The 24620-nt window shown below is 40.5% G+C and overlaps 1 pseudogene across 1 annotated transcript in view; it reads right to left on the bottom strand.

Moving 5' to 3' along the window:
- Positions 1-1019: 1019 nt before the first annotated feature.
- Positions 1020-24620, bottom strand: part of LOC143402065 (class I histocompatibility antigen, Gogo-C*0203 alpha chain-like) — a 32483-nt pseudogene continuing 8882 nt past the window's right edge. Inside the window, exons 3-8 of the transcript XR_013091704.1 lie at positions 4762-4913; positions 4187-4456; positions 3685-3959; positions 2661-2762; positions 2219-2255; positions 1020-1409 (exon numbers count right to left, since the gene is read on the bottom strand). The product of XR_013091704.1 is annotated as a class I histocompatibility antigen, Gogo-C*0203 alpha chain-like (transcript). The remainder of the gene's footprint in view (positions 1410-2218; positions 2256-2660; positions 2763-3684; positions 3960-4186; positions 4457-4761; positions 4914-24620) is intronic.

Raw genomic sequence — 24620 nt, forward strand, 5'->3', positions numbered from 1 at the left:
ACAAATGCTGCTATGACACCTGCAGCACAAGGGCTTCTCACACTGAGGTCTCAGGCATTTGGGCCTTTCTCACAAGTGCTGCCCTCCCTCTCTCCACACCAGCCCCCCTGCACTCCACAGCATTCAAGTACATTCTGTTCTTCAGGAAATATGATCCTTGACTAATGAGTCATATTTCCCAACTAAACAGAAACCTCTATGAGACTCTATCCATCTAGGAATTGTAATGGAGCAAGTGCTAGGATTAGTAGAGCTCAGGGCAGTGAAATTGCTGAGTAGAGAAGTTGGAATCCTAAGAGGAATTTATCTAAGATGAGAGTCATGAGAGCTTTCCTCTCTTCCCATAATCTGGTCCCTTTAAAAATACTGGAGGAATGATGGAAAATACAATCTGGGAAACTGCACTGGTTTTTGTGGGACAATGATAAAAAAAAAAGGATTTCTTCTGCTGTCAAAGGTGAGATACACCCAGAGGAGAATGAGATCAGAACTCATACTTACTAACAAGAACAGGGATAATTCTCTATAGAAATTGAGAAATGAAAAAAAGTAGAGGCAGAAGGCCAGACTCAGGTCTCAGCCAATGCTAACCCACGTGATGCCCTCCCTGTCCATAGTCCTGGAAACAGGATCAGCCCTGGTGATACCTGAGTTACTGCAATCACAGGTCCTGGTGGGATCATCAGCTATTGACTGAAGGGACAGGACTAAGAAGCAGGGAAGATGAGGCAGCTGAGGAGTGACCACATCAAAGCCCAGGATGGACCGGGTGCCACCTTGTCCACCTGTAGCTCCTTTCAATCTTCTCCTGTCCCCACCTGTAGCAGATATCAGCACAGCAAACAGGTGAATGCTGGAAGGTTTTTGTTTTATTTTCTCTCTGAAATTTTAGGAATATTCCTTTCCATTTTAAATTTAATTAATTTATTTTTATGTGGTGCTGAGAATCAATCACACCCAGTGCCTCATACATGGTAGGCAAGAGCTCTGCCACTGAGCTACAGCCCCAACTCTACTCCTTTCTTTTAATTAACCCATCAACTATATTTCATGACACAAATTTGAAATACAAACCAATATCCATATTCTATTTTTCAATAGCAAAGATAGCAGCTGCTCAGGGCAACATAAAGCTAAATAAGGAATGGAGACATCCCAGTCCCATATCCGCTACATAGGAAAGTTGACTGAGGAAGAGAACAGGACAGTGTGGGTAGGGGTCTTGATGCACAGGAATGAGCTGGTTTCCCCATTTTCTCACACTATTATGATAGGAATACAGACTTTAGGTATAGTTAGGTGCCAGTTGCTAAAGGAGAAGTCAGGACCTCTTGAAGTCACTGTAGGGAGCAGCAAGAAAATGGAACAAATTCTGTATCGCTCAGTTGCACAGAGGCAGCTCTCTTACACTGTAAAAGAAAGTAATACGAACAAGTTCATATCAGTCACTGTAAGTGGAAACATACCGAATAACCCACTAAACACTCAGAATGTCAGAAATCCAGAGAGTCCCTATACACCCTATACCCTCAGGTGCCAACTCCTCTGTCTCTTCAGGCCCTCCAAAGTCTCACTTTTTAAGTGGTGAGGGACACATTAGAGTCCTGTACACTGTCATTGCCTGAGAAAATAAAAACAAAACCTAGTCAGAGTCCAGAGGAGATGTGGCTAGTGGAATTATGGGATGGATCAGCTCTGCTATGGCTCCCCTCTACACTACCCCAAAGGTCTCAAGGATCACTTTTCATCATACTTAAGGCAGCTGAAGCATAGGTGCCTGCCGCAGTCTGGCTGGGCACAAAATCACGAGCCACTCACAGCTTTGTACAAACAGCAATTCTTTATTCCCGAACTCACACCGGCCCTCTCCAAACACGTTCTGGGGAAATCCACATTCTCTCCCAAATCCACCTCCTCTGCCTCCCAATACTCTCTCTGAATCCTGGGAGAGCTCAAGGGGAACTCAGGCAGCAGGATGCGCCCTATTCCCAGCAGGAATAATCTTAAACCTGGAACCGCCCTAAACCCGGATTGTCCTAAACCGGATCCAAGGAGAGCCTTAAACCCTGATCCGCCCTAAACCCGGATCCGCCCTGGTCCCTGAACAAGGTCACCTTACATGCAATGTCACTGCAAAATGTCTAAGGCAAGTCCTATTTCCACTAGTCCTTCCACTAAGCAACATGGGGTACGCTGGCAAGGAAACTGTCATACCTACTTGGCTAATGGCTCTCAGCAGGTGCCTTTTTTCACTTCTGTGGAAAGAAAATATCAAGTGAGAAAACAAGTGGGAAACAGGTCTGAGAGGCGCCCCGTAGTCTTGGACACTGGGTAAGTGTCCAGAACTGTGACTGCAGATGTAGGGAAGGATCATCAGAAGAAAGGAGAAGTGATAGATGGAGCCAACTGCTCTCTTAAAGGTCTGCGCTCAGCAGGGAAGTTCCCCTGGCCTCTAAATGCTAGGAATCAGGTTCCCATCACCACAAAAACAGGGGGATAAAACTGTCTTTTATTTTCTAAGAACTTTAAAAATATAAAAGGATCTAGGCTGGGTAAGTACATGCGTAGATGTCACTTCCAATTAACAAGGTAGGCATACTTTCTACCAGGTACTCGAAACCACTAGTAGGACAAAAAATTCAGTCCTGCACTTTTCCTACCTGTGTTTTTCTTATTCCATAAGACACAAGCAACCACAGCTCCAAGGAGAACCAGGCCAGTAACAATCCCCATGATGGGGATGGTGAGCTGAAGGGGTGGCTCTGGGAAGGGAAGGGAAGGGAAGTTAGGTGAGGAGCCTGACCACCAGCTCTCAGTCCTCCCCCTACTGAGGGTCTCCAGAAAGCCTCCTGCTTTCCTGACAACAGGCTCTGGGCCCTCACCCCCTCCTTACCCCATCTCAGGATGAGGGGCTCAGGCAGCCCCTCAAGATGCACATGGCATGTGTATCTCTGCTTCTCTCCAGCAGGTTTTTACCTCCACAGCTGCCCATTTCTGGAAGTTTCCATCCCCTGCAGGCCTGGCCTCCACAAGTTCCATGTCCTGGGTCTGGTCCTCTCCACCTCATTGTCAGTTCAGAGTGATCTTCTTAGGGTAGAAGCTAAGAGCCCAACGCCTCAGAGTGATGTGTCCTTAAGGGCTAGGGTGGTGAGTCACATGTGTCTTTGGGGAGGGGGTATCTGAGAGGAAGAATATGGAAATTTAAACATTTTTGCATTATATACTCCTAGGCCACTGATTCAAGCATCTGGTATAATCTCCTTTTTTTTTTTTTAAAGGTCTAGAATCAGACTGAGACAAACCAGTGTAAGACACTTCTGGTGTCTGACCGGGACTTAAGGTTCTGATCTGCATGGAGACTGAGAGATGTGGAAGATCTGGAGTCATACTTCCAAAGACACTATGAAGGAACAGACCAGACAGTGTGTCCCCGGTGCCAAGACTGCTGCCAGGGAACTGTGGTCAGTTATTTATTGTCCCACCAGTCAGGGAGAGACCAGATCCCCTACATGTCCTCAGAGAAAACCGGCTTCAGTTCCTCTCTAGTACAGCACCTGGGAATCCAGGTCCACTCACTTTTCTCTGGACAAGAGGTTAGAGTGGGTGCCATTTTCCTCCCCTCCTGTGGGAAGTGGGGGAAGAGATCTGCAGGAGATCGCGCAGGTGTCCCGCAGCCCCTCATACCTAACCGCTGCAGTGTCTCCTTCCCGATCTCCAGATATCTAAGGAGCCACTCCACACAGGCGCCCTCCAGGTAGGCCTGCTGCGCTCTGCATCACCGGCCGCCTCCCACTTGCGCTGGTTGATGGGAGCTGCAGCATCTGCTGCAGTCCAGGAGCGCAGGTCCTCACTCAGGGTGACGTAATCCTTGCCATCACAGGCTTACCGCTCATAGCTTCAGAGGAGGCGCCCATCTGGCCCCACGTCGCAGCCATAAGAGCTCTGGAATGTGTGAGAGCCTGTCCCCTCATTCAGCGATCAGCCCAGTCCCCACCCTGCCCACCTCGCAGGTCCCCCGCCTCAAAAAAAAAAAAAAAAACTGTAAAGGAAACCCTGTCTCAGTCCCCTCCGGCGCTTTCTAAGGGTCTCCGCGGGTCCCACCGCCTTGGGGCATCCGGACGACTGAGAACCGACCGTGAGGGACATGAGGGGTCGCGACCTCCAACACGGTCCTGGGGACACTCACCGCCCTCGCTCTGGTCGTAGTGGCAGCGCAGGTCATTCAAGTTCACTCGTTCAATCTGTGCGGCGTTCTTGGCTTTCTGTGTGTTCCTAACGCAATAATCCGACCCCTCCTGCTCTGTCCACGGCGCCCGCGGCTCCTCCCTGGGATTCTCGGCGTCGCTGTCCAAGCGCACGAACTGCGTGTCGTCCACGTAGCCCACGGAGATGAAGCGGGGCTCCCCGTGGCCGGGCCGGGACACCGAGGTGTCGAAATACCTGAAGGAGTGGGAGCCTGGGGGCGGGATGGCTCAGACCTGTGCGATCCTTCTCAGGGCGTCCAACCCAGGTCCCAGGTTGACTACACCAGGCGGAGAGGAGCGACCTCCAGGGTCTAAGATGGCGGTGGCATGCTGGAGGGAGGGGCTGAGGGGCGGGGAGGAGGGTCAGGAAGAGTCGCGCCACGCAGCGGAGAGTCTGGGTCAACACTGGCATGGACGCGGCGTCCTAGGCTTCCTCGGGGTCCGCAAGCTCACAGGACAGGCGATCCTGTTGCTCCTCTGGCTCAAGAGGCCATTTCCCTCCCTATCCTTCACGCACCCGCCCAGGTCTCTGTCAGGTCCAGGTATCCCAGGAGCAGCAGGAGCAGGGTTGGGGCTCCATCACTCCCATCCTGCAGCTTGGTGGATTCTAAGTCCAGGCCGGTGGGTGGGAACTTTAAAACTGAACCATGGAGAAGGTGATTGGCTTCTCTAGGAGCCCAACACCCAATGGAAGTGAGAACTGGGGCCGCATCCGCAGTCTCTCTGCAGAATACCTGGCCCAGGTTGGGAGAAGGAGAAGTGCAACTAGGGAGAAGGGGAATCCCCAGTGCTCTGAGTCCTCATCCCAGGCTTCCTGAGAGCCATAAATGGGGACCTGGGACTTTGCCCCAAACACCCTTTTATACCAGTCGCTCTAAGTCATACAGTACCCCTGATTCGTGCCTCAGCGGGTAAATAGTCCTCTGAAACGTTTTGGTTTCAGGATCTTCATAGGCTGTTAAAGTGCAGTGTGCACTCCAGAGGTAATCGTGTTTATGTGGGTTATGTCTATCAATATTTGCCATATTAGAAATTAATTCCATTTTAAATATATTTATTCCTTCAGAGTATTAGTAACTAATTTCATGTTAACAGAAATAATAATTTCAAAGAGAAATAATTTTTCAAAAAAAGGTTTCATTGGAAGACTGGATCATTTTACTGTCTACAGTTTTGAAAGTCCTTCTTCTCAGAAAACTGCTAATTTTAAAGTTGATTTTAAAATATCTTCTGTATTTAACCTGTGATTTTGGTTGAAATGAAAAAAAATGCAGCCTCAGAGAATTATCTAGAAAGAATGTTTTTAATAACATTTTCAATAACTATGTCTATTTGTGTTTGAAACTTCATTAAAATGAAACAAGTGTTAGCTTCCTAAAAGTTCTTTGCCATATGGATCCTGAAACATTATCATTGAAGAGTTCATATTCTGTTGCATTAAAGTCTGTGGGTGTACCATGCATATTGAATGAATCTTGTGCTAATGCATGATATTTTTGAAAGTCATGCACTGTTTATCCAAGTTATATAGACCTCTAGTATTAACACATGTAAGTGCAAATAATCAAGAGTTCATATGTTGGTATTACTACAGATTTCAACAGAAAGTGCTATAGGTACTTGAGAGTCTGTCAAGTTGATAGTGGTGTGCCGCAGTCGGGCTGCAGCAAAATAACCGGGGGTGAGGAACAACTTGTGTACATTGATACATCAGGAGTAGGAGCCTTTTATTGTAGGACCTGAGGGGTATTTATACATTCCACACAGCTTATCTAATTAACATAAACTAGATACGCAGTCAACGAATAAGGAATCTCCACACTTAATGGCTCCCTGGCATTACCTCACAAACCACTCCCTCTGACAAAATGCCAGGCGCCATCCAGACTTGTTTACCGACTCTAACATTTCTCTGGCAAAATGCCAGGTGCCATTCTGACTTGTTTACAGACTCTAACAGTGGTGAATCAGCTTCTCCCAGATTCTGATTTTCTCTTGAAAGCATGCATTTTATCATTGAATATATAGGTGTCAGTGGATTATCTCAAAGAGACAGGTTGAGTTCATTTTTTTAGAATGTTGGCCAAATATTAAAGTCTATGGAATAGTTTCTCTATCAATTATTATTTTACACAGAAATGGTATTTCAAAAAATGGGGCAGGTACAATTCACCAAATGGCTTTTGTTGACACAAACACCCTACTTTTAAATGTAGCAGATGTGCTTTATGTGTACTTCCCATTCTGTCAAATAAGCATTTTTTAAATGTGGACTCTGGAATGGAGATTTAATAAAGTTCATGATTTTTAATACTTCAACCAGGACATGTTTCAGTGAACTGGCATATTTTCCTTTTTGCAGTTAAAAGGTGCTCAAAAATACATTAACTACTATCAAACACTGGTACCTTAGCTTCCATTTTGCCAAGGTTTATTTTGATGTAAATAATGTTTTAGTGACATTATAAAAATATCTTTGATCATATGGAGATTGTGCAATAATCTGAGCACCTCCAGGGTTCCACAGATTACACTTTGGGGACCGATACTCTGAATAAACTGTAGAGAGCTCCCAACTGGCACCATCTTCTCTGCTTAATCTACTACCTCTATTACTAATAATTACTAAAAAATGTAAAAAGATACAATATTTGTGAACAAATAATGGAATTTTGCACAATTATATGCAGAAAGAAAACAAAGAGAACTTCTTAGAAATTAAAAACTGATCACAGAAATTAATAATTCTATAGTTGATTATGACAATTAAAGTAGTACCAGAAAAAAAATGTAGTACAATTGGAAAAGTAATGATAAGGAAGACAGAAGAACTCTAAGAACACAAGGCTATCAATAAAGGATTTCCAATAATTGAACAATATGGATCCCAAAATATTGAGAATAAGGAATGATTTTAAAATCTCAAGAAATTTTCTCAGCATTTAGAATCCTGAAAAATTACATTTGAATGTCCCAAAACAAATGAAAACAGACCCATGCCAAGATAAGTTACAGTGAAATTTCACAAAGTAAGTAGAAAATAAGATACCCTGAACATTTCAAGAGGCAGGAAAAATAGCTATGAACATTCAAAAATGTTGAAGCGGTATCATGTGCATTCCAAGTAAACATATTTTCAACACAGAATTCTGTACTAAGTTGAAGTTGAACTGAGACCTAGGGTGTCCTAAAGACATTTCAGACGTTTAAGTTTTCAATATTTTCTGTTCCATGTTCCTATAGGATATGGCTAAATGATGTGAGGAACAAAAATGATGGGGAAAGCCAAGAAAAGGGGAAATGTGAAATGTAGGTAATAGGGGGGCCAGCACAAAAGAGGTAAACCAAGGGTTCCCCCGTGAGGTGAAGGATATCCAGGAAGTCAGCCTCACCCCAGATATGCAGGCATCCAGTCCAGGTTCCAGCAGGGTTGAGGGCTCTAGGACAGGTGTCTTCATAAAGTCCAAGACGATGGAGTCCTGGACATGCTTGAATGCACTCAAGGAGACTATTTTAGTCTATTTGGCTACTCTAACAAAACACCATATATTGAGTAAATTATGAAGAAAAGAAATTTATTTTCTCACTGTGATTAAAGTTGAGAAGTTCAAGGTCAAGGCTCTGGCATCTGGCTAGTGACCTCTTGCTGTTTCTTCCAGTGGTAGATCGTTAAGGGCAAAGAGAGGACAAGAAAAAGCAGCACGGGCCAAGATAATAGTATTGATCTATTTAGGAGAGCCAAGACCCTCATGACTCACCCATCTCCCATTAGGTTCCATCTCCCAACACCACCACATTGAAGATCAAGTTTGTAACACATGAACTTCGGGGCATACATTCAAACCATAGCAGAGACCCTAGGGGAGAGTTTGGGAAAGTTCCAGTCAGGAGTACAAGAGACACTAAACAAATGAAGGAAGAACACTTTTTTAGCTGCAGGGAAGTTTAAATTTTGTTCAAGGAAACAATGTAATCATATCCACAAGCCTAATTGTAACATTTGCATAGTCAGAATAAGGTAAGCAACACTGGTGTCAACAAAATTATAAAATGAGAGGATAGGGGCATGTGAATGGAAGCTGTCCACTAAAAGTGCAACTTGAAACTGAAAAACTAAGAAGGACCCCCCCTTTTTTTTTTACTGATTTTATTATTTTTTTTAAAATACATGACAACAGTGGAAGCATTACAATCCTTATTACACATATAGAGCACAATTTTTTTGTATCTCTGTATATAAAGTGTATTCATGTCGATTTATGCCATTATACATGTACTTTTTTTGCATTACAATTCTTAATACACATATATACCACAACTTTTCATATCTCTGTTTGTATATATAAGGTATGTTGACACCCAATTCAAGTCTTCATATATGTACTTTGTATAATGACGATCACATTCCACCATCCTTGCTAATCTCCTTCCCCCCTCCTTTTCCCTCCCACTCCTCTTCCCTATCTAGAATTAATCTAATCCTCCGATGCTCTCCCTCCCTATCCCACTATGAGTCACCCACCTTACATCAGAAAAAACATTTGGCATTTGTTTTGGGGGGATTGTCTGACTTCACTTAGCATTATCTTCTCCACGCCATCCATTTACCTGCAAATGCCATGATTTTTTTTTAATGCTGAGTAATATTCCATTGTGTATAAATGCCACATTTTTTATCCATTCATCCACTAAAGGACATGTAGGTTGACTCCACAGTTTAGCTATTGTGAATTGTGCTGCTATAAAAATTGATGTGGCTGTGTTCCTGTAGTATGCTGTTTTTAAGTCCTTTGGGTATAGTCTGAGAAGAGGAATAGCTGGGTCAAATGGTGGTTCCATTTCCAGATTTCCAGGGAATCTCTATATTACTTTCCAAATTGGCTGCACCAATTTGCAGTCCCAGCAACAATGTATGAGTGTACCTTTTTCCCCACATCCTCGCCAACACTTATTGTTGTTTGTCTGCATAATAGCTGCCTTTATGACTGGAGTGAGATGATATCTTAGAGTAGTTTTGATTTGCTTTTCTCTGATTGCTAGAGATGATGATCATTTTTTTTAATATTTATTTTTTAGTTGTAGTTTGATACAATACCTTTATTTTTATTTATTTGTTTATTTTAATGTGGTGCTGAGGATCGAACCCAGGGTCTGGCACGTGTGAGGCGAGCGCTCTAATGCTGAGCCACAACCCCAGCCCAATGAGTATTTTTTCATATATTTGTTGATTTGTGGGAGACCAACCTTACATGTGACTGAGTCACACTCCCTGGCTGGGTGCTGAGGCATTCAGTCACAGAAATGTGGCAGAGCTTTACCCACCCTTCTTGGGTTCGAGGGTCAGTGTCTCGTGCATGGGTGTGTCTTGCTAAGCCTCATGGGTGAAGCTATACTCACCTGTTCTTTTGTAATATAACCCCTTGCCCTGTTTAGGGTAGAATCTTCTATGGAAGTGCCTTGTGTGTGTCCCCTTCTCTTACTGTGCCCTTGGGTGTGTCCTGCCCAGGTGTCAGTCAACCTGCTGACAGTGGACATCATGAAGATAGACTCAGCCCCCTGAAATCCAACCCCTTGCCTCATTTAAATAGCTTCTCCTCAATAAAAGGGGTCAGTGTATGTGACCCTTCCTGTGGACCTTTACGATCAGAGGAGCCATCACAGCGACCCCAAAGAAAAAGGTATTTGTGTCTCTTGTGTGGTTATTTTGTGCAGCCCAATTAGCCCAATTTAACTAGAGTGACCCCTGAGCTTTTTAGTCTCGAGAACAGAAACCCTGCCACAGTCTGGCTGGGCACAAAATCACGAGCCACTCAAGCAGGAACAAACTTTATTTTTTGAAACTGCCGCCAATGCCCTGTATGCGCCCGGGAAGATTGCGGATCATCGCGTTCTCCCGGATCCCAAGAGGAAGTTCCTCCTCCAGAATTCCCTCCTACCGCACTTCCCCAACCAATGGGAACTCTCCAGGAGTCCCGTAGCAGGCCGAGGTGGACAGCAGGAGTCCAATATCCATATGAATGCAGATCTTAACATAATCATATCATCTCAATGGCTAGCTGGCGTCACCTTTCAACCAAAAATGCCATGCATCATATTACTTGGCTGTGGCTCTTAGCAAAACCCAGCATTGATTGATTTTGTATCCTCTTCTGAGAGGTGTCTATTCAGGTCCTTGGCCCATTTATTGACTGGGTTATTTGTTTTTTTGGTGCTTAGAGAAGGACCCCTATTATAATTTTATTTATTGGTATGGAGGTAACAGTAAAAGCAACAGGTGAGAGAAGTAAAGCAGGCTGCCTCTGAGGATCAAGAAATAGGACTGCATGGAAGATTGAGGTTATTTGTCTTTATACCTAGACTTATGGAAGCATTTGACCTTTCAAATGCTTTCCTTGTTTCACTAGGAAAAATTTCAATGTTTAAATAGACAATATGAGAGAAGGGACTCAGACATCATTCTATAATATGTATCAGAGAAATAGGGCACTAAGTGGAGGGAGACATAAGATCAGGTGGTGGATTTCTATGGAGGGCTTTTGTTTTTTATGCCGAGTTCAGTTGTATTGGTTTTAATAGGGGATACTGCAGTATAATTGAAGGCAGGAACCATCGCGACCTTGTGTGGAAGGTGATGATGCAGGGGAGGAAGGGACAATCTTGTTTCCAAGTGCAGAGGTGGCCTCAGACGGCAAGAGCAACAGACTTCCATCATTGATACGGCTGGTTATCAGAGTCCTGCTTCCCCACATGTTGAAGTTTGAACATTAGAGAAGCACACTGAGGCAAGCATATGAAGCAGGGTTTATTTAAAAAGGGGTAACATAGACTTCTCCCACAAGGAATAAGGGAATCATGGTTCCCAAGAAACAAGGTGTTCTGCCCTTTTTATATGTCCTAGTCTTCCTTTTATCTCCTGCCTTCCTCCCTTATCTTTCTCCTTCCCACATAGGTGACTAGGCCCAGGAATGCTTGGTGGGAGGGCCAAAAGGTGGGAAATAGGTGGGCTGAAGGGGGAAGGGGTGGATGGAGTAGACAAAGACATATTAACAACCTTATATCTCCCTGTAGGGAGGGGAAATTCCTGGGACAGGTTACCTTGGCAATAGGTTGGGGGACTGTCTCCAACTTCCCAGACTCACTCAAAATTGGCCTCCTTGACCCGACCTGATTCGGTTTACCTATCTTCGCTGACAGCCTGTCTAATTCTGGTTCCATCATCACTGGTGGGAAGATGGAGGAGACAGTTTTCAGGCATGGATATGTGATGGGATTATGATGCAGTTCTTTCTTAAATTCTATTTTTTTAAGTGAAAAGCGAAAGGATATTATCCTCTAGTTGTAAGAAGTGGGGAAATAATGGAAGGAGACAAATAGAGGAGATAGTATGAACATGAGGTTAAGAGAGTAATACTATTAAATGGGCCCTCTGTGCTGGCCCTCCTCTTTCTTTCTTTCTTTCTTTCTTTTTTACATTTGAATCACATGGGATCTAATTTCTCACTTTTCTGAGTGTACAGGTTGCAGAATCATATTGATCATGCAGTCACATATACACACACAGTAATAATAATGTCTGTTTCATTCTACTATCCTTCCTATTTCCCTAACCCCTCCACTCCCCTTCCATCACTTGTCTCTACCTAATCTAGGGTAATGCTATTCTTTTTTTTTCTCATATCTTCATACATGTATTTTGTATAACAGTGAGGGTCTCCTTCCACCATCTATGCAATTCCCTTTCTCCCTCCCTTTCCTTCCCACCCCTCTTCCCTATGTAGAGGTAATCTTCTTCCCATGCTTCCACATGCTTTCTTTGCCAAAAAGCAATCTGCCTGTGTAACCCTGCCTGGCCTGAGGGAGTGGAAAATGCCACATTCCTCAACAAACTGAGGCAGGGGATGAAGATCAGGCAGCCAGTGTAGGTATGAGGAGGTGGGTTGAGAGAGGATGAGGATTGGTTATCATTGGTCATCAAAGATAGGACAATGCATTATTAATCTCTGTGGTCATGCTCCTGGGCACTCTGGGTTGCTAACAATTAACCTCCATGTCCCTGCGCTTAGGCACATACATGAAGAAGAAAGAGAAAGTAATAATTAAAAAGGGTTCTGGGGATTGTAACTCTGAGGTTGTGGCTCAGTGGTAGAACACTTGCCTCCCACATGTTAAGTCACTGGGTTTGATCCTCAGCACCACATAAAAATAAATAAACAAAATGAAGATATTGTCTCCATGTATAAATAAAATTTTTTTAAAAAAAGGGTTCTGGGATCTATTAAAGGGCAAGGCACATCTTCTCCTGTGGACATCAACCTCTGGGGCCCCTCCTCTTCAGAGAAGTCTGTCTCTACCACTTTCTTAAATAAAACTTGTTTTCTATGCTTGCCTCAGCATTTCTCACATGTTTAATCTTCAACACTAGGGAACAAGGACCAGGTCCTGATCTCCAAGACCAGTATCAGCTTGGGAACTCATCCAAGATCATCACTGAGGTAAGCTCCTCCATAACTTATGTCTTTCTTAGTTGCATCTTTCTGTATCTTTCTTTTTTTTCTGGAGGACAATTTTGGGTACCTATTAGCCTTTAAATGCAATCAGTACAACCTGCCAATCTTAAAACTCAGATGAAAGATGTCATGGTTTTGTATGGTTCCTATTCACCTTCCCGGTGGGTCAGGCATGTTGGGCTCTGCAAAGGCCAGTTCCTACCCTCCTATCCTGGTTTGGAGCATGTCTGGTGCTAGTAGATAGTGGCTCCTTAACCATGGTTTGCCTTTGGATGAGAAGAATTGAGCAAAGGAGGGAAGCAGCTGAGAGATTCTGGCCAAGAGGCTACTTCCTGGTGAATCTCAAAAGCTTCTCCCCTGATCCCATCTCCTGACAGCCTTCTGGGTATCCTGTGGTGACCAATCGATTAGGCAGTGCTAAGCAAATGTCCCAATGACATATATGCCTCTGTATGAGTCTACTACACTTTCCTCTTTATCTGTTCATTCTCCACCCCCCACACACCCACATTGAGAGAAGGACATTTTACATGAAATGGTTCCTAAGGGAAAGTCTGGGTCTTTCCATTGACCTCTTCCTTTTTCCTCTGGTAAAAGGCACTAGACATCCTCCTCGCATTCAGAAAGTGTAAGCTCTTTATTGCAGCCTTTACCCCTAATGACTCTGGCCTTGCACAGACCTCTTGGATCTTGCTTAATAGAGGGAGATTTAGGTATCACACTTAGAAGTTTTACAGTGGCTAGGAGGAGACCGGTAAATGCCACCAAGTCTAAATCCTGCAGGGTCTTTAACATGTAGCAAACAGAGACACTTGCATTCTAGCTGTTAATGCAGCAATAGATTCAGGAGAAAATGGGAAATGACACATGAGTTTTCTGACCATCAGAAGCTCATTAGGGAGACGTCCCTAACAAAGTGGACAGTTTCTCTGGCATAGGTGCCTGAGTTCTGTTTTCTCATATTCAAATAGGAGCTTTGATCTCAACAGTTATGCCAAGTTCACCACTAGCCTGCATACTGAAAAATTGGGTCAAGTTTAACCCACAAATGCCCCCCAAAAAAGCACCTTATTTTCTTCTGCTGCCAAGCATGGCATCAATACTAACCTTCTGATGGAGAATCATGGCCATCAGAGAGAAATATAAATTTAATACCATTCTACAGCTTGGCCTGTTTTATAAAAAAGGAAGGAAAATAGTTTGAGGTTCCTATATGGAAGCCTAAGGGAAAAACCAAATTGTGCCAAAAATGTAAATCAGATTTAGCTGTGATCCTCCATTCTGAGTGAGGTCTAATTCCTGCCCTGCCCCCAAAAGTTTATTAACTAATGATAGTCTCAGCACAGACAGACCAAGATTTGTTACAAGAAAGGAATCTAAGGGTTTCATTGTCTCCCAGAGAAACAAGTCACAAGTAAGGATAGATAATCCAGAGGGCTGCATATTTTCATGGCCACCCATGAAGGAGGGGAAGAGTTATGACTACACTGAGTAAGGCAGAAGTTAAATCCAGAGGATATCCACATGTGGAAGAATGAAACTAGTTCTCCATCTTTCATCCTGCACAAAAATCAACTGAAAGTGGATTAAAGACCTGGAAATTAGAACAGAAGCACTGCAACTGCTAGAAGAAAACAGGTCAACACTCCAACATGCTGGCTGAGGCCTCAGCTTCCTTAATAATACTCCTACAACTCAAGAAATAAAAAGCAAGGATGAACAAGAGCCATAAAATCAAAAAGATTTTGCACAGCAAAAGAGAAAATTAAAAGTATAGGGGGGGAGGGGGGATAGTAGAGGATAGGAAAGGCAGCAGAATACAACAGAAACTAGTATGGCAATATGTAAATCAATGGATGTGCAACTGATGTGATTCTGCAATCTGTATTTGGGGTAAAAATGGGTGTTCATATCCCACTTGAATCAAAGTGTGAAATATGATATATCAAGAACTATGTAATGTTTTGAACAACCAACAATAAAAATTAATTAAAAATAAAATAAAATAAAAGTATAAAGAGAGAATATATGGGATGGGAGAAAACCTTTGCAAGATACTGTTCTGACAGGGGATTAATATCCAGAATATATAAAGAACTCAAAACACTTGAAAGTAGAAAATAAAATATCCCAGTCAATAAATGAGCAAAAGAATAAACAGATATTTCTCAAGAGAAGAAATACAAATGGCAACAAATATATGTATGTGTATTTGACAATATATATATTACATATGTATGTATACATATATTTTATATATATGTGTGTGTGAGTGTGTGTGTGTGTCTTTGTGTGCATATATATGTGTGTGTGTGTGTGTGTGTGTGTGTGTGTGTGTGTATATATATATATATATATATATATATATATATATATATATATCAGAAAAATACAAATCAAAACTGCACTGAGATTTCATCTCATGCCAGTAAGAATGGCAGTCATCAAGGATATGAATAACAATAAATGCTGGAAAGGATGCAGAGGCTGGGGAAGATACACTTAAAATGTTGATGGGACTACAAATTACCAACAACCACTTTGGAAGTCAGTTTTGGAAATTCCTCAAAAGACTAGGAATAGCACCAACATATGAACCAACTTTCTGACTCCTTGGAATTTATCCAAAAGAACTAAGAACATCATTCTGTATTGAAACATGCATATCAATGTTTATATCAGCACAATTCACAATAGCCAAGTTAAAGAACCAGCCTAGGTGTGTGTCAACAGATGAATGGACACAAAATGTGCTATGTATACATAATTGATATTTACTCGGGCATAAAGAAGAATGATGTTATTTGTTAATAAATGGATAGAACTGGAGAATATCATGACAAATGAAATAAACCAGACTCAGAAAATCAAAGAGTGAAAGTTTTCTTTCATATGTACAACAGGAAAATTAACAAAATAAAAAGGAATGTCATGAAAATAGAAGGGGAGATTAATAGAGTAGAAAAGGGGGATTGAGAAGAAGGAAGGAAGGACAGACATGGGGAAGTACAAGGAACAAAATCTACCAAAATATGCTCTGTCCATTTGCAGGCATTCCACAAGAATCCTGCTTTCATATATAAGTATAATGAACTAAGTTAAAAACAAAATAACAATAGAAGAGAGACAGTAGAGCAAGAGAATCAGGAGAAAGGAGGAGGAGAGGAAAGGGGAGATTGAGGGTAATGACATTGATCAAGTTATGTACATACATAATTGTGGTATAATGTATACCACTATTATGTATAATTTTAATAAAAAAGTAAATTATTAAGCAATTTCATCATTGTGCAAGCATCCTAGAGTGTATTTTAACAAACAGAGATGGCATAGTCTATGACACACCTAGTCTTAGTCCATGATCAGGACATGATGTGTCAATGGTGTCCCAAGTGTAAGGGATGATTATGGCATCAACTTTTGAAAATAGAATTGTTTGTGCAGGTTTCATGCACAAACATTAAAATTCAGAGGTAAAAATACACAAAGGTAAGTTATTTATGGTGCTCCCCTCTCCCAAAATCATCCCTTGTCCCTTGGGTCATCCACCTAGAAACCATCTCAGATAGTAATGTCTCACCTCTATTGCCTAAAAACAAAAAGTCCATCATTATTGTTTTCTTGGTAAAGGCCACAAACTGGGATATAATATTTGCAAATGACATATCTTATAAAATATTTATATCTAGACTATAGAAGGGATCCCCTAAAAACTGATCAGTAAAGAAAAGCCCCATTCAAAGAGGGGCAAAACAGCTGGGCTGGATAGTGCTACCCTATAATGCCAGAATCTGAGGAGGCTGAGGTAAGAGGATTACATTATCAAAGTCAGCCTAAGCAACTTCTCAAGGCCCTAACTAACTTGGCCAGATCCTGTCTCAAAACTAAGGGTTAAAAGTAATTTTTTAAAAAAAGGCTGTATATGTTAAATGCCCTGGGTTAAGTCTCTGGTACCAAAAAAAAATTTTAAATAAAATGGGAAAAACAAATTAAACTGTTATTGCATGTGCTTGAACAAATATGCAAAAATTTATGCACCAACCATAAATTAGGGGAAAATGTGCAAAAGTCTGAAAAGACACTTCTCCAAGGAAGATTTACTGATGACAAATAATTTCATGAAAAGGTGTACAAAGGGAAATTAGGGAAATGCAAATTCAAACAACAATATACATTTACACACATATTTGTATAAAATTAAGAATAAAACAATGCAACATGCTGATGATGACCCAGAACAACAAGAACACTCGTTCATTGCAGGCAGGGATGCAAAATGTTACAACAGAGATGGGAGATATTTGACCTTTTCTTGTAGAACTAAATAGACTTGCTGTACAACCCAGTGATCATACTCCTAGGTCTTTATCCATCTAATTTGAATAACATGCTCAAATAAAAACCTGCAAGCAATGTTTATAGCAGAGCACCTCATAAGTGTGGGCTTCACATAGTGACTTCCAAAGACTTCCATATGAAAAGGGGAAACTCAGAAAAGGAGCATTACAGGGAGAAATATGGGAAACTCCAACTTGGCTAGGTGAAGAAAGTTCACAGCATAGGGATGAGTCAAGAGGGCAGTGCCCTTGACATTCTGTGTTGAATAGCATTTCAGCTCTGTGGTCTCCCCAAACCTATAGCCCAGCCAACCAAACTCAAGTCAAGGGTCATTCAAAATTAAGGTCATCAAAATACCAAGGTCATCAAAAGGGAGGAAAATCAAAGAAAGTGTAACAATGGAGGAGCCTTAAGAAGATATTATTGGAACTAAATGCAGTGTGCTCTTCTAGTTTGCCTCCTGGAACAGAAAAGAGTCATCAATAGAAACTAATGAAATCCACATCCTCACCAACACTTATTGTTGTTTGTCTTCATAATAGCTACCATTCTGACTGGAGTGAGATGAAATCTTAGAGTAGTTTTGATTTGCATTTCTCTAATTCCTAGCCATGATGAAGATTTTTTCATATATTTGTTGATTGATTGTATATTCTCTTCTGAGAAGTGTCTGTTCAGGTCCATGGCCCATTTATGGATTGGATTATTTGGGATTTTTTTTTTTGGTACTTAGCTTTTTGAGTTCTTTATATACCCTAGAGATTATTGCTCTATCTGATGTGTGAGGGGTAAAGATTTGCTCCCAAGATGTAGGCTCCCTATTCACCTCACAGATAGTTTCTTTTGCTGAGAAGAAGCTTTTTAGTTTGAGTCCATCCCATTTATTGATTCTTTATTTTAATTCTGTGCCAAAGGAGTCTTATTAAGAAAGTTGGGGCCTCATATATTGCGGGTGGGACTGCAAATTCATGCAGCCAATATGGAAAGCAGTATGGAGATTTCTTGGAAAATTGGGAATGGAACCACCATGTGCGTGGACCTATTCCAGGTAACCGGGATACACCAAAGAAAGCCTTGGCAAAAATTGCTGCCCTGGTGGAATTTACCTTCAGATGGAAAACTCAAACATCACATAAAAATGTACCTGAAGTAAAAATTAGGAGTGTTGAAAAATAGAATGATTTAAAGAAAAACTTGAAGGCAGGAAAGATGAGGGAGATGGTTGTAATCTTCATAATTATCCTCAGCATTGGCTTTACTGAGAGATGATATTGAGCTTAGTCCTGAAGGAAGAGGGTTAAAGAGCCCTTGGGTTACAATAAGAAATCCTCATTGGCGGGTGGGAACCAAAATAAAGTCAAGTAAGCAGGAGTAGGAAGGCAAAACTTCAACTGGAACTTCAGTCAAAGGGATGACAGGACTTCCACTGGAGGGAGGAATCATGGATTGAGGAACCAGAGGCTCTCTGAGCAAAGGAAGATGGAAACTTTTACTGATTTTCTGTGGGGTGGGGGGGACTAGAGTCTGGTAGTTTCCACAGGCCAGGGGAGCACAGTTCCAAAAGATCTTTTTTCTTGCATGAGATTCAGAGCACCAGATGGCCATGGTTACCTTGTACTGCTATAGCTGGTGCCATTGTTCTGTGTCAACGTCCAGGCCTTGTGGGTCATTCTGGGCCTTCTGATAGGACAGAAGAACTTTATGTGTTGGAACTGCCATAGCTGCTGAAAAAGCACAAAAGTTGGAGAGAAGAAAACTCATCCCATCTCCAATGGGCAGTCATTTTTACATGCAGTGCTGAGTAGACTCTGAGATAAATTGGAAAATTGGGAATGGAACCACCATGTGCCATTCATCCCATCCCAGTCACCCATCAAATATTTTCAGCCCCAAGTGAAGAATTGGTTCTATTCAGCTAAAGTGGCCCTCAAGACCCTGAAAATAACCTAGGTAACCATTATCATAATTTACACTTCAGATGAATCATTCTCAGTAAAGTTGTAGGAAACTAATAATATATTGACCAGTTGTGTTATTGCCAAATTTAATTAATTTTAACTAGTCTAAGAACATGTCTAAGCTACAGAGTTTATATAGGCTTTTCACCAGTAACAATTTCACTTTGTGCAAACATTCTGCTTCTGTGGTTTTTATCAGTATCTCATGATGGATCAGTTGGAAGAACATAGGGCAGAGAAGCAACATACCATGTGTCAAAGGGTGATAAATTACTGCACCCAGGGATTTATTTCATGTCCCCTCCTTTTGTCCCACCATGATGGTTCCTGATTGTCCCACTCACTGAGAGGAAGAGTGCTCTAAGACCACTCTGCACATCCCAGATTCTACTGGGGAAACCCTCAGGCTGCATCAGAAAGAGGGGTGGGCTGACATCAAGGAGTACTTCCTGTCTGTGATTCTGGGTATCTGAGTTCATGGATCTCATCACTGCTTCCCATTTCTCCTTCATGGAGACCTTCTGAGGTCGTAGGTTTGGAGGAGGTTGATGTCCCTGGTGTGTGGAGGAAGGAAGGGAGAGGAAGCAGCAAGCTGAGGTGGGATCCCACCCACCCTCCCTCTTGGTGCTCTTCCTCTCCTGAATCCATACTTTGAGGTGTGAGTCTGATATATTCAGCAAATCTAGAGGACAGCCACCACATGGCAGGATGTGAAATGGAGGACTTTCTAACCCCAGATTCTCAAAACAATAATGTCTGGAAAAGATAAGCATGAAAACAATGTAAAGACATTTAATCGAAATCAAATCTCTCATTATTTCTGTTGTTATTCCTCTCTTGTGTGAGTTACCAGTTAGCATTCTTTTCTTTCATGTGAAGAACTTCATTTCAAATTACTTGTGGCGAAGAATTGCTTGCACAGATCCTGTCAATTTTATTTATTGAAAAGTGAATTTATATTGCCTTCTTTTCTCATTTTTGTTTATTAAGATGTTTAAGTGAAATACAATCCACTAATCTGGAAGCAAATTTACATGAATATTGGTGATTGTTTATCCTGTCATCACCACCAAGATGTACTCTTACCAACCCTGGCCCTAAAATCTTCCTGACACCCCTTTGTGATTGAGTCTCTCCTCCATCCCCAACCCAGGGTGACCACTGATCTTCTTTGTAACAGTAATTTCAAATATTCAGAATTTAATATACATTTAATCATGTAGTAAGTAGTCTTGTATAGCACAAGATTTTTAAGCTTCATTCATGTTTTGTGCATATTAATGTTCTATTTGTGTTATTGTTACTAAAAGCTATTTATCCATTGGTTTATCTACTGAAAAGTCTGTAAACAAATGGGTTATTACCACTTTGAATCCAGTATAAATATAAACTATAAATAAACTCACTATGAACATTTGAATGTAAGTCTGTTTAGACATTTTTCTCTTTTTTGGATAAATGACTAAGAATGGGGTTGTTAGGTCATATGGTAGTATATGTTTAATTGTATCAGAGATTGTGATACTGTTTTACAAATGGGGATTATTTTTTGACCTTTCTCACAGCAATGCATGAGATTTCCATGTCTTTTTGCCACATAGTATTTTGACAAGTGTTTTAAATGTTATCCATTCTAGTTGATGTGAGGTGGTAGCTTGTTGTTGTAATTCACATTTCTTTGTTGACTGGTAATGGTGAGCATCTTTTCAAGTACTTATTAGTGACTTGCATAGCTTCTCCTGTGAATTGTTTTTGCCTCTGTGGAGGAAAGGGTTGTCTTATTAGTGAATTGTAAATGTTCCCCATCTATTCTGGATATTGGCCTTCTTTCCAATATATGTCTTATAACATTTCCCTTCCTTCCTGTAGTTTTCATTTTTTATTTTTTATCATGTTCATTGAAAGGTATGTTTAATCATGATTAAGTCATTTAATCACTTATTTGATATATATTTTATGTTTTTTGTTTATATTTCATGTAGTTGAAAAATTTTGCTCACTTCATCGAAAAAACTTTCCCCCATGTTTTTAAAACGTGTTTAATAGTTTTATTACATTTGGGTTCATTGTGATTTGACCCTCATTCATAATGTTTGGAAATGATGGATCTTCATTTTCTTCTCCCTTATAGCTATCCAGGTGTTCCAGAAACATGTGTTGGAAGCCCCATCTTTTCTTCATTGAATTATCTTGGTATCTTTGTCAAAAAACAATTGATAATAAAAGTGTGGTCCCTTAACTGTACTGTATTCTGTATATTTTTACACCAATATGAGGTCATGTTTTGATGACTGTAGTTTTGCAATAGATCTTGGTATAAAATATTTTAAGTCTTCTAATTTTGTTCTTGTTTTTCAAAAATGTTTAGTTTGGATCATGAATGTGTCCCAAAGACCTTGTCTTAACTTTGCCTGTGGCTCTGTTGAGATGAGGGGGAAACCTTTGGAGGTGGGGCCTTGTGAAGGGCAGTTGGGCCATTGAAGGTATGAGCTTGAAGTGGATATTGGGACACTGGCTCCTTTCCTCTTTCTCTGCTTGCCTTCTGATTGCCATGAAGTGAACATTTCATTCACCACAAACTCCCAGCATGATATTCTGCCTAACCACAGGCACAAAAGCAATGGAGCCAATCAGCCATGGGTAGAAACCTCTGAAATCATGAGTCAAAATAAAGTTTCCTTCCTTTAAAAAGGTTTTATCTCAGACATTTTTTCACATTGATGGACAACCAACTCACTCTCATTTCTTAATCCCTTTCTCTACAAAATTTTAAAGTAACATGCAATTGAAAAATAAGCCTGTAAGAATTTTGTTTGTATTCTATTAAATCTATTCAATTTGCCAGGATATTCATATTAACAACACTGATTTTTTCCAAACTTTAAGCATAATGTATTCTTACCCCCTTTATGTCTCTGTTATTTGCCTTGGCAACATTTTGTAATTTAGACTAAATGATTTACATCATTTGAAATTAAATTTATAACTCAGTATTCTATTTACTCTTAAATTTATATTTTAGGATTCATTTTAGATTTACAGGGAGGTGCAAAGATACTACACCAAATTACTTTTTAAACTTCACCCGGTTTCTTTCCTGCTAATATCTTCCATGATATTGCATATATGTCTTAATTTAATAACTTACTATTATTTTGTTTATCTGATTAAAGTGTAGATTATATTCATAGTTCATCAGATTTTTTTTTTTTTTGGTGCTGGGGATTGAACCCAGGGCTTTGTGCATGCAAGGCAAGCACTCTACCAACTGAGCTATATTCCCAGCCCTCATCAGATTTTTTAAGACACTGTTTTTTCCTATTCCAGAACCCAATCCAGGACACTGAATTTCATTTAGCTAACGGTGTTTGATGCTATTGTAAGTGCAGGATATAAAATTCTCATGTTATAATTGCTTACTGCTAGAATACTAAAATAAATTTATTTTGTACTGTGGCCTTGCTAAATTTAGTTATTTATTCTAGGAATTTGGGGGAGTTTCTTAGAATTTTCAATATAAATGTTGATGCTTCTTGCAAATAAGAATAGTTTTATTTCTTCCTTTTTTATTTGTAAAATTTTATTTTATTGGACTCAAATTAACTAGGACATCCAGAATAAAGTTAAATAAAAAATGGTGAGATCATATGTGTCTGGTTGGTAGCTGATCCAGGAAGAAAATATTGAGCCTTTCATTCCTCAGACAACTGATTGTAGGAGGAATTTAGTTGCTGTCCTTACACATGTTGAGAAAGCTCCTTTTACTTCTTACTATGCTAGAGATTTTATTATGTAACAATGTTGAATTTAGACAAATGCTTTTTCTATATCCCTTGTAATGAACATATGGTTTTCGACTTTCATTTTATTAGTTTTCCAATTATTAGACCAACCTTGATTTCCCATGACATGATAAAACCAGTGTGAATAGATAGATGTACATTGCTTTCTATGTGCTTTTGAATTTGGATTCCAAGCATTCTGTGTAGATTTTTAAATCTAGGTTCATGATGGATTTTAGTTGTTGCTCTCTTTTTTGTATTGTGTTAGCCTAGTTTTAGAAGAAGGAAGTGAGAGGAATAAACAGAAAGTGAGACAAAACTCCAAAACTTAGCAGCTTAAACTTACAAGGGTTTATTATATTGATCCTTTTATGTAGTGTTCAAGGACTTGGATTAGCTGTGTGTGTCTACTTCTGGGCATCTCATAAATTTCAATTAAGATATTGGCCAGAACTGGAAGGCTTGATTGTCAGGGAAGGACCTCCTTCACAGCTCATACTTATAATTGTTTCTAGCCATAAGGGAATCTCCTTACAGGGTTAGTTACTAACATAGCATGTTCTTACCAAGGAACAATTGATCCAAGAATGAGCAGAGCAAGCAGGAAATCCAAGTTTTTTCTGGGTGTCAATACATACTGTTACTTCTGGTATATTTTCTCTACTAGAGGTGAGTTTAGTAAGTCCAGCCTCATCCATGAGAAGTGGGAATTATCTCCTCCCCTTGAGTATCAATATATGTGTTCAATATTTGAAAAGTGCTATAGTCATCCTTCTGGCCACAAACTTTTATATTCCTTTCACATGTATAGTACATAGGCTTCTACCCCAAAGCTTACAAAAATCTCATTCCATTATACGCTCATCATCTGAATCAAATCCAGGTACAAATGAGACTCCTTGAATGAACTGATGTGAGTGCAGCTTTTCACATATAGTCATGAAATTCACCCTCTGTACCCTGACATACACAATATGCAATGGTGGGGAACAGAAAAAAGAAAATCATATTCAAATTGAGGACAAGTGAGAGGCACAAAGGAGCCCTAAGTCTGTGGCATTGTTCAGAGACAGCCAGATAAATTCTGGAGATTTCTTGATTAGTTCTTAGTGTTATTTCTTCCTGAGAATAGCTTCTGCTTCTTGGCTCTAAACTAAGATCTGTTTTGCACACTTGATGATACACTGTTGTTGTTGTTGTTGTTTCAATGAAAGATAGCCTGTGTTTGCAGTGACATAATTTCTTCACTGCTTCTTGCTGATAATACTCAAGGGCTCTGTGGTCTCTTTTCATTCTATAGGCCTCTGTCCCTTACTTTGAAAAGCCGCGGTGTTTCTCCTAATCTAGTTCTCCTAAAGAATACCCTCAAAATTTCTTTAAAATCTACTGATTACCCACTTACAAATCTACTGCATTCTTTTAAAGTTTCATTATTGCAGCACCCCATTTTAATTGATAATGTCTTTTGTGGGTGGAACAATTGCTTTTGTGGATGTTCAATTGCTGTGGAACAAATTGTAACAAAATATTTATTCAGTCTTTTAAAAAAAGAAATATTATGATTGGTAATAATATGGATGAATGAGGAGGAGATTACACTAAATGAAATAAGCCAAGTACAAAAAGTTGACATGATCTCACCCACATGTGTTAATAGTGTGGGACAAAGAGAACTAACCTTAAGATATAGTGTGGAGAAAGAGAACTAACTTTAAGATATGCAAGATGAAGAAGTACTGGAGATATAATATATGAATATACAGAATAATACTCCATGGTTTACTTGAAATA

The sequence above is a fragment of the Callospermophilus lateralis genome, chromosome 6 (genome assembly GCF_048772815.1).
Source record: "Callospermophilus lateralis isolate mCalLat2 chromosome 6, mCalLat2.hap1, whole genome shotgun sequence".
Taxonomy (NCBI): Eukaryota; Metazoa; Chordata; class Mammalia; order Rodentia; family Sciuridae; genus Callospermophilus; species Callospermophilus lateralis.